Below are 11,193 nucleotides of genomic sequence, written 5' to 3' on the forward strand. Positions count from 1 at the left end.
CCAGTGCTCACACACACACAGGACGGGAAGACTGCCCTGGGCGTAAGACTTTCTGCGGCCCTGGGAAGCCCCTGGGTTGAGATCACGGGGCCCGGCCCTCACCTCAAGGGAAGATACGGTGTCCCAGCAGGAGAACTGTAGATAAAGCAGAAGCAGGGTTTGGTGCCAGGAGCTGGAGTCAGCAGGCCTGAGGGGGGACCCATCGGTAGGTTCTAAATTTCTCCTGTGGAGCCTGGACTGTGGCCTGGCAGACATCTGGACCAAAAAACCCAGGTAGGAACAAGGAGAGGAAAGCCGGTGTTCACAATAAATTCTATAACTCTGTATTATAACTCTGCATCAGACAATGTCCATCTCAGAGTGCTCTTTCTGCTTTAAGACTGAGCCTAATACACTGTCTGCACCCACGGTCATGTGAGCCAACCACCAGCTGCTTCGGGCCTTTCGCGGGTTGCCTAGGCATGCCCTATCCTCTTCTGCCCTGCTTAAGAATGAGGGGCTACAGGTTATACGGCTGTATAAAGAGAGGACAAGAAAAGATCTTCCGTCAGCCTAACGTTGCTTTTTCTAGAAAAAGAAACCAACCGCATGGGTTCTTCATGTTGATTTCTGGTTGACTCTTGCTTCAAAGAATCCTGAGACCAAAACAGAAACCTACTACCTTTTAAGGGGTCTGATAGTAACTCTAAGAATATGTCTCTTAAGTAACCCATCTGTGTCTCCATTCATACGTACTCAAACAACAAATAATGATTTAAGCTTCTGTGTCAGGTGCCGTGCTAGGCACTGGAAGTGAGATTATAGGCTTGAGCAGTGGGTTTCATCTCTAGCTGCACATTATATATATATAAAATGTTTATTAAATATACAGATAAAAATGCAACTACAAAACAAGTCAGGGTATGTGTATTGCAAAATGAAGGGTGCTAAAAAAAGGAGGGACTGCAACAGTTCACAGGAGGGCAAGACTCTCTGACTGCTGTTATCTTACTAGATGAGAAATCAGGGCCAATAATCATACGTCCGTATGTAAGGGAGGTATTGGATATTGTTCCAAAGAACATCATTGCCTTGCCTTTCATCCCCATGCCCCCAACACCCATAGGCCCCCGGTGCTGGGTCAGGTACAGAGGGCATACAAAGAGAGATGAAGAGCAGTCCCTGTCTTCGAAGAGCTCACAGTCTAGTGAGGATGACAGACATACCCAGTAGGAAATACAGTGCAATGAGACCCTCGGCATAGGAAGCTTTGGAGGGACACAGCAGGGAGGATAGTATGTCCCCAGAGGGGTCAGAGGATACAGCACTTGAGCAGGGTATTGAAGGATGAGGAGGAGTTCACCAGGATGTGAAAAGTGAAAAGCATAAGGTTGGTGCGGGCCATTATTCAATAGTATATTCCAAGCAACAAATACTCCAAGCATGCTAGAGTAGCCTTCTTAGCTTTAGGCCCCTGTTTCTGCTGAACTAAATGAGTCTGGGGCTATGTAAGAAAGAGAACAGATCTCAAACCTCTGGAAAAAGGAACCTGTATGAGACTTTAAAAAAGCCAAGTCACTGGCTCCTAATGAATTATGGAAGAAGAGGTCAGTATGGTCTGATACAAAGCATCTTCTAGAACGGTAACCATGTATGAGCAGAACAGACCTCTTTTGGGGAATGCATTAGGAAGATAATACTTGGAAAAAGAAAATCCTTCCTTTCATAGTTCATTTCAGAACGAAGTTGCATTCTGTTGTGCAGTTTTAATTTCAGGGGTTGCTTCTTAGCTACTCTTTTATATACCCAAAAGAATTCTCTCCAACAAAAGAAGAATAGCTCATTCCAGTTCTACTTCTGGATCATTCTGTGATCTTGAGGAAATCACTGAATCTTCAGAAATAAATTCATTCATTCAGCATTGACAAAGCATCTATCTGGTATGTGCCCAAGTAGGCAGAGGATGCTTTGGAAGTACAGTACAGGAAGGGTAACTAATACTGCCCAGCGAAGTCAGAGGATACAGCACTTGAGCAGGGTATTGAAGGATGAGTAGGAGTTCACTAGGTTCTAGGGCAAGCCATGAACAAGGTACAGTCTGCCCTTGAAGAGATTTAAAGTGCAATGGGTGTGGGCCATGACAGCTCAGTATAAGGATGGCAACAGGTTGCTACTGAAGGACAGAGTAAGGGACTCTCCACAGCATGAAGGCAGCTTCGCAAAGGAAGTACATTTGAGCTGAATTCGGCAGAACAAGTAACCACACCGTGGCGAGGACATGTCTCAGGCACAAGGAACATTATGTGTTAGGGCCCAGAGAAGATTAGAAATAATTAGAACCACAGAATTTTTACTTGGGTGACAAGGTGGCAGATGTCCAAGGCTGAAGACTCGGGGAATTTTTCCACCACAGGGTGGAATGTTCCAGGTAGCAATGTGGAAATAATTTGGAAGAAACACTACTGAGCGGGTGAGCCAGAGGAGAAAGCAAGCACAGGTACCAGGGAACTAGAAAGACAGTAGGAGGGACATTTCAAGAGGGGCCTCTGTTTTGGGCATTGGCCGAAGACAGCAGGGATGTTAGGCCTGGTGGGATTAACTGGTCTCAGAATCGTGAATGAAAATACAACTCTATCCCAAAAGGACCAAAAGAATGTGGGAGGCCAAATTCTTTTTTTTTTTTTTTTTTAAGTCTTTGGGGTTTTTCCAGCTTTCCTGAGGTACAATTGACAAATAAAAATTGTATACGCTTAAGGTGTACCATGTGATGGTCTGATATACGTATATGCTGTGAAGCGGTTACCACAATTCAACTTAATTGATACAGTCGTCACCTTACACAGCTACCTTTTTTTTTTTTTTGGTGTGGTGAGAACACGTAAGATCTGCTCTCTCAGCAAATTTCAAGTACAAAATACAGTATGATTAACTATAGTCACCGTGCTATGCATAAGGTCCCTGGTTTAACCTTTAGTTTCTGTTGGGGATTCCAAACAGAACTGTGTCTCAGTTTCTCTTTTGTTTGGGTTTTATCTGTTTTGGGGGGTCTTTTCAAACAAGAGTAAACGACTAGCTTAGAATGGTGGGAGGAAAAATTAACGAAGCTGGTATGCTGATAATAAATATGATTATGTTGGAAGCCCCTCATGTTAGCAGTCATTAAAGCACCAGTAATAACTGTATTCCCATAAGAATAATAAGGACTAACTGTTCTAATGATTTTGGCCAATATGACAGCATTTATGACTTTTAGAGAAAATGCCTTTCAACTTTTATATAGACTCTACTAACAAACATAAAAATTCTACAAAGACTAATAAGTATCCGCAGATGGACCTCGAATGGGTAACTTTTATAAAAGTCAACATACAAAGAAAAGAGAACACACACAGGGACACGTTGTATATCTCGGCAAAAATTAAACTAGGACTATCTGGAGGGAAGCACAACAAATATCTAAGCATCTTGACTCTGAGAGGTAGAGACCACATAGCAAGTCATAAAAAAGCAGGAGGAAACATCAATGCACAGGTGGTGAAAAAAAAATCTCTCCAGCTATCTAGCCCTCTCAATAGAGACACCGAGATGAGAGACAATAAATACAAACGTAGCAGTGCTCTTACATGTTGATTTGGCATCAAGACAGATGGACACGGGCGCTGTGGATATGAATCTGAAGACCATCAGCACGGGAGGTACACAACTGCCCGGGAAGAGTACAGAGTAAGAGAGAAGAAAAAGAAAAAGCTACATAGAGGTCAAAAACGCTCCACTTCACGTCCTCCCATCCTTTCCCTAGAGTTTGCTAAGGTTGACGTCATGTCACTTTCATATCAAGAGAAATGGCCAAGTGGCACCAGAGGTCTGTGGACGTGTTTCAGAGTGTTTTAAGGAATCCCACACTCTGGACATCTGGTGTCACTTGAGCAGCATGAACGAAACCACACAGCATGCCTGGAGAAAGATTTTCCTTTTGGTGGTAAAGAGTACCATGGTGGCAATATATCACTCAGCCTTGCTGCAAAGTGTACTCTTATGAGGTCGTATTTGTTGCACTCCTGCAATGTGTCGGACATTGCACAGGGTACAAAGAAAAATACAACATGGTGGGGCTAGCAGATAAACCGTAGCTAGCGTTCAATTTTCTTCGTCCACAAGAAGGATTATGCTCAGTTCAAACAGCTCTTATTTGCTCAACGTAGCCCCCAAAGGCTTTGCCAAGCCAAGATGCAAATGTTCAGTGTGGCCGGGTCCCACCTCCGCCTAGTACTGCCGCTAATGAGCTTCGTGACCTTGGATACATCCCGTGGCCCCTTTGAACCTGCCTCCTCATGCACGACAGGGGACTACCTTGCCAAGAGGTTGTGAGAATCAAAGAATTCACATGTGGGAAATATGTGGAAGCAATTCAAGATATTCTACCCAGAGAAGATGCTTATGATTACGACCCTAGATTTCATGAGCCATAAACAAAATCGCCAGCATCGAGATGTCATGTCCCAGGCACTCTGCTGAAAGTTACTCCTGCCCAAGTTCATGCCACTTGCGTAACTACATTAGGTTTTATTATTTCCATTTTACAGACGAAACAGACCTCCAGAGACATCAGGTCACCTAAGGGCATACAGTGGGAGAGTAAGACTACAACCCCATGTCTGTGGGGCTCCAAAGCCCATGCTCTGATGTCTGCTTCCTCAACCACACAACAGTTCCATGGGACATGACGTGTTCTCAGTTACTCACAGCCTTTGCATGAACACGGATGTTCTGAGGGCTTCACAGTGAACTGTGTCTCCACTGTGGCGCTTAGGACCAAAGCCTGGAAATGGGCAGACCCTCTACCCACAAAGCAGACACTTCAACATTAGAATCAAGGGCAGAGGGGCATCTGTAGTTAGACACCAGACTTCTGGCTCCCCCAGGATCGGGAGTCTCTCCTGTTCCCCTCTTCCAATGTTCTACACCAGCAAATGAAGATGGCATCACTGGGGACTTCCTGATTTCAAGGAAAAAGTTGTAGGACTAGAGGGGACATGGACATGAACCAGAAACACTGTTGCAATGGCCAGATAAGCATGTCCCAGAAGGACCCAGGAATGGAGGCACCTCTCCATAGGTTAGTTCTGGTTTTCCCTCATCTCCTTAAGTGGGGATGAGCACTGCCTCCTAGTTTATGGTTAAGCAGAAATATAAGGAAATTAGGCAACCAGTCGTGTGAAAATCAGCTCCTTGGCTGCAAAGAACCCTCTTCTTTCTCTGCTATCTTAGGGTTCTGTCCCTTTGAAGGCGCCTACCTCAGAGGGCTGTGGTAAGGGTAAGAAGATCTATCATTTGTTGAACACTTCCTGTGGGCTGGATAGTGTGCTACAGGCTTACATACATTAGCTCATTCCATCCTCATACCAGCTCAGTGAGGTAGAAGCTATCAGCGTCTCTCCCATTTTACAGATGAGGGAACTGAGCCTTAAGAGGGATGAGTAATTGACTCAAACAAGGTTCTGCAGCTAGGAAGCGGCCAAACTGGGATTCAAAGGCTCATCTTCAGACTCCAGAACTGGTGCTCCAAATTCCTCTATCGTAAGGATGAATGGGTTATTAACTGTTTTGAAAAGTATAAAATATCATATAAATGCGGGGGGCGGGGGTTGATTCACTTAGCACTTCACAAGGCATTCAAGTGAATTCAGGCAGGTGCATTTTTTTTTTCCTTCCTAAAATTCACCCAGTCCTATAAAATTATATAAATTGCTTTTGGTGACTCTCAGCATATCCACAGAAACGATCAAATGTAAATTTGCCAGGCTGTTTTTCTAAAGCCATCTCTTGGAGGACGTGATGGCTAAATTTTAACTCAGTACAAAATTTCCATTAAGGTCTGCACCTCACTTTCCTTCCTCTACCTTAGGCACTGTTGACAAAGGGCTCCGTTACACCATCTTCTGGAAAGATGGCATATCTCTGGGCTGGGCAAGAGGTCTACGAGGAGGTCTGCTTTGGGAAATGACTGCCCCACATCCTGGCGGCTGTTGCCAACCACCCATGGGCCCTCAAGGCCTTGGGAGCCTGAAGACCACTGGATGATAAAGAGTCCCCCAAATCCCAAGCTTCAAGACTGTTGCCTTGTGCTACTGTTGCATGGTGACGCCATCTTTCCCACTCGAATGAAAGTACCTCAAGGGCAGGGTATTTTTCTTTCCTCCATCTGAATCTCCTTCTGGGTCTAGCACTCGACAGGGCCCACAGAAGAGCCTCGGTCTACGCTGGTAATGCCATTGGAATTCTAGGATTGAGGAAGGCAGGCACTGGATCTGTCCTGACACACTGCTGTCCACCCACCTCCTTCAGTTTCTGACTGGAGTTTCACAAGTAGCTGCTCTGGGCCTGGCATCACGCTAGACCCTGGGAATCTAAAATAAGTTAGACGATGTGGTCTCTGCTTTCCAAGAAGGTCTCAATCTAATTGCAGGTGTAGAAGGTAGTGTGTGGTATTTCAGAGTACAGGCTTTTCCCCATGGTGCCAGAGTCCATTATCAAACGGCAGCTTGGGCCTAGTTTGCACTTATCTTTCCTCCAGAGAGGCTCCAGCAGGGGAAGCCATAGATTAAGGAGGCTCCTACAAGGTGCTCTCATGTTTCTAAATCTCTCGTCGGGAACTGGTGTGGCACAGGACTCTGGCACCAGGCCCCTGATCTACTGGTTGGTTCACTCCTGGGATTTGCACTTCTTTTTACCCTCTTGCAGGGAAATCTACAGTCTGTCTGGAGCGCAAGGAAGTTTCTTCAGCTTGCCTTTATCCACGCCTACTGAGAAATTTCCTCTGTTAATTTGTCAGTAGCAGCTGTTGAAATTCCAGTGGGGTCTATGCATGCACATGCACACTCACGACAGAAACTTGAATACCATGTTCCAGGGCTAACAGGGTAAAAGTAGACCTGGCTAGACTAGAGGTGCCTACCGGAAACAGCAGGGAATTCCAGATCAGAAACATACGATCAGAGACCCAGACTTTTGCCTAGGGAACCACTGTGAGTGCATAAAGAAACACATGCTTTAGCCTGCCCTCCCCTTGGGAGAGAAAGGAGGTGGCAAGTTAAGCCATAAACTTCCAGAAAACAAACCATCTAAACCCCAACCCCTTTTGGATAGACCAGCCAAGGTTCTCTTAGAGATGACTTCCATAAAAGAAAATTATGGCAAAAGGACATAAGATTTGATCTGTGGGTTTGAGCTTTTCCTTTTTAATGCTAGACATAAATTCCACTCCTTTTGGCTCTGGAAAGATCTAGTCCCACTGGTGCCTTGGCTGAGACCAACACTCTTCTTTAGGCCACAGGCTGCTGAAAAACCTTCCAGCAGGGGTGAGGAGAGCACTAGTGGCAAGTAGGGGCAAAACAAGTGACAACTGTACTCCCTGCAGTGGGGTGTGTGATGGTGTGTGTGTCAGTGAAAAAGTGTGTGGATGTGGCAATATCCGCGGGGGGCCACGTGTAAGCTTGGGGATGCGGGGTGTGTGCCTGAGCGTGGGGTCACTATAAGCCATGTATGAGTCGCAGATGTGGGGGAGTGGGACCACCTCAGTGAGGGGGTGTAGGTCCGTGTCCATGTGAGGATGTGTCAGCGTCGATGCATCCGTGTGAGAGTCCAGGGAAGAGTCCATGGCCGTTCAGGCGAGCCGGTCAAGCTAGAGGCGATGTATCTTATGCCTCAGTGACTGTGTGGGCACGTGGGCCAGTGTGAGCAAGTGTACCCCCCTCAGGGGGGACGTTGCAGGGGGAATGAGAGTCTGAGTGTGAGCCTACATGGCCGTCTGTGGCATCACCAGGGGCCTGTGTGTGAGTGCATGAACTCATTTATGGGCATCGAGGGCGACAGTGTGGACTGTGTGGCGTGGTGTGGTGTGTGCTAGCACAAACGCAGGTCGGTGACTGTGCGGGTCACCACGTGTGCCCTGGTGTTCATGTGTGTGGCAACGTGAGGGTCTGTCAGTATGAGAGCACAAGAGTGAGAATGGGCAAGAACGGGAGCGTGTGGGGAGTGTGCCAGTGTGAAAGCGTGTGATGCAGGAACGGTAGTGGGAGAGGGAGAGGGCGTACATGTGAATGTACATGAGTGTGAGAGAGTGTGCCCCCGGGGATATGTGGGAGCGCAGGGTTCGGAGTGCGTGGCTGTGAGCGTGAGAGGATGGAAACCCGTAAGAATGTGCAAACGTCAGTATGTAGGCACGGGTGTGCCCTAAGTGTGACTGCATGTTGATGTGAATTAGCGTGAGTACTGAATGTGAGCGAGCAGATGGGTGTTGGCGTGTGTCAGTGCGAGTGCGTCTGTGTGACTCTGAGTGTGAGCGCAGGGCGATGTGTGTCCGTAAAAGTGGCCGAGGTTATGAAAAGGCGTGTGTGTGACTATCTCTGAGGGCACATGCTCGTGAGTTTGGTGAACAGTGCGATCAGGTCTCAGCATGAAGGTGAGCAAATGAGCGTGAATGGGTGTCAAAGTGAGCGTGTCTCCATGTGTAAGTGTGATTTCGTGTGAACGCGATAGAGGTGGGGAGGCTGTGTCCGTGCTGAGCAGGAGTCCCAGAGCACGCAATACTGAGGGTAAGACAGTAAGGTGGTGTAACAGCGGAAACGGTGACACTGTGGTTATGGTGGGAATGTGTATGCATGTGCGTGTGTCCCTGCGAGGAGTTATGAACTGTGTCAGGGTCTTACCACGAGGAGGAGACCATGACGGTGCAAATGTGTTAGAGCGTCTAAAACTGAGTTATGTATGGCCGTATGAGAAGTGGACAAGGGAAAGTGGGTGTCGGGTCTGCGTGTAGACTGCGTGAGCATGGAGGAATTTGTGGGTTAAATGTGATTCTATCATCGGCGTGGATATGGGTGAGAAGGTGTGACCCTGAGTGTGTGAGAACGTGAGAAAACGTAAAGGTGTGAGTGGGTGAGAACGTGAGGCTGGGGTGTATGGCAAGTGTGGGGCGTGTGTCACTCCAAAAACGTGAACATAAAAATGTACGTGGCAGTGTGTGGCCGTATGAGCGTGGGCCTGAGTGTAGCATGTTTGTAAATACGCGGGTGAGGGTGAGGGGGTGGGAGTGACCGTCACCACGAATGTGTCCGGTGGGAAAACTGTGAGCCAAGGAGGCAGAAGGATTGTGTGAAGGTCCAAGAGTACACGAGTGTGCTCATGAGAGTGTGTGTACGTGTGTGTGAGCACTGAAGCATTTGGGATGCTGAGAAACTCTCCAGGAAGTGTCTTTCCTCCCAAAGCCATTGCGTGTGTCCAGTTACAGCACGTTACTTAGCCCCTCTCAACCCCGGTCTCCTCGTGGGCAAAACCATGATTCTAGAACCTACCTTGAGCTAGTCTCACTTTTATAATCAGAAACAAAAACAGTAATTATTAGGAAAAAAAAAACAAAACCTACCTTGCAGAGTTACTGTGGGATCAAACAGTCTCCTGCAAGTAAAATGCCCAGCCCAGCGCTGGCAACAGCAGACGATAAATACACGTTATTATTGGAGCTGCCACAGAACACCCAGGAGAGACCCCGGGGCTCGCTTCTGACTTGAGCGAGTTCTAGTTACCTTCTGTCACTCGAGGTCTATAGAGGATCCCCTACCGCAGCATCTCTAGGAAGCTGAATATATCAGTATCGGCAGGGCTGTAATTTCATACCCTCAACGTCCCCGCCGAAACTCTGGAGCTTCCCCTTCACGAGGAGGCACCCCACAAACACCTGCCGCTGAGCTGCGCTTTTCCTTTGTCCTGTCGGGCCGGGAACTGCACTGCGTATTCCTTGTTTGTTCTCCCTTTGTTTTTCTTGTTGGGGTTTTTTGGGGGTTTTCTGCTTTTTTTAAGTTTGGTTGGTCACTCGCTTTTGACTTGGGCACTATGAGAGATGCCCGGGTAACTGACAAATAGACAGAAGCGCAGACAAAGAGGAAGAGGCACGTAAGATACAAACAGGTAGCTGGACGGCGGCATATGGCAACAGAAGGCCAGAGGGGGCAGCTGACAGCAGAAGCCCTATCAGCTGCCCAAGGAGGGAAAGAGGTCGATGATCAGAGGCAGGCCAGGGAACCTGAAAGAAATGGAGAGGAAGAGAGGGCCCCAAATCGAAACGCTGCCGGGGAACTGTCGGGCACTTGGGAGAGAGACGAGAGACCTGTGAAATCGAGTCCCTACCCCTAGTTTATGGTCTACTTTACCTGCCAAGGTGAATACTACAGAAACCGTGCAAGAACGATCGACGGCAGTTGAGAAATAAGGGCTATGCGATATTCTATGGGCTCAAGTGTTGTTAGAGAGCTGGGGGGAGAAGTGCTCCCTGCTTGGTTGGGAAGGCAGAGAGAAGGTTCTGGAAGGTTTCAGCCCATCAGGCCCGGAAGCAGGGATAGATGGGGTTGGGGTACACCTTGAATAGGAAGGTCAAATGAAAGGTGTGGAGCAGGAGAAATTTCGGGAACTGACTGGTTAGTCAGTGGCATGTGGCTGAAATGCCACGTTGACATCCGGAAAGCAGGAGGAGAGGAAATGCCAGCTGGAAGGGAAGTGTGTCGGTGGTTACACGGAAGCTCTTACAACTGCAAAGGACTTGGCCATGACCATTCAGTTGTTTCTCCTACTCACCCCACGATGTAGGTCACGGCTATCATTCCCATATTAGAAACGGGGAGAACTGAGAAACTAAGGGCAGCTATACGGGCCACAGTGCCCCAGAAAGGAGGGGCTGTGCACCCAGTCCTGGCTCGTGAGGCCCAGGCAAGGTCTTTAATACTGGCAGCTCTGGTGGAAAGGTGGCCTTTACCTGGATTTGGACATCCCTGACTCCCTGCCCTGGAGTCCATTACTCACCTCTTATTGCCCCGGCAGCAGGACCTCAGCACAGGTGGGCGCTGCCCATGAGAAGGGGCCGGGCTGCCTTCAGCTCCCACGGACTCAGGGCTGGGCACGTCAGCTGCCACAAGACGCAAGGACTCCGCTGCACTTTCTTGGGGGCAACCTGCCAAGAGAAGCATCGTGGGGGTGCAGGAACCTCTTGCCCCACCTGCTACTATTCCCTCAGCCAACCCGCCCAAACCTCACACACATGCTACAGTGGATTTCAGAAAGCCCCTCGAGAAGGCAGAGAATCAGAGAGGGGAGAAGCATAAAAAGGGCTTTGCGAGGTCGGAGTCCAGCAAGGGCACGAACCGGGGGTTTCAGGTTGAGAAC

The 11,193-nt window shown here is 48.2% G+C and overlaps 1 protein-coding gene across 1 annotated transcript in view; it reads right to left on the bottom strand.

Moving 5' to 3' along the window:
* PAK3 (p21 (RAC1) activated kinase 3) overlaps positions 1 to 10,867 on the bottom strand; it is a 106,184-nt gene extending 95,317 nt beyond the window's left edge. The window contains exon 1 of the mRNA XM_044911971.1: positions 10,834 to 10,867. The gene's annotated coding sequence lies outside the window, so the exon portion shown is untranslated. The remainder of the gene's footprint in view (positions 1 to 10,833) is intronic.
* Between the last annotated feature and the right edge of the window lie 326 nt (positions 10,868 to 11,193).

The sequence above is a fragment of the Neomonachus schauinslandi genome, chromosome X (assembly GCF_002201575.2).
Source record: "Neomonachus schauinslandi chromosome X, ASM220157v2, whole genome shotgun sequence".
Classification (NCBI taxonomy): Eukaryota; Metazoa; Chordata; class Mammalia; order Carnivora; family Phocidae; genus Neomonachus; species Neomonachus schauinslandi.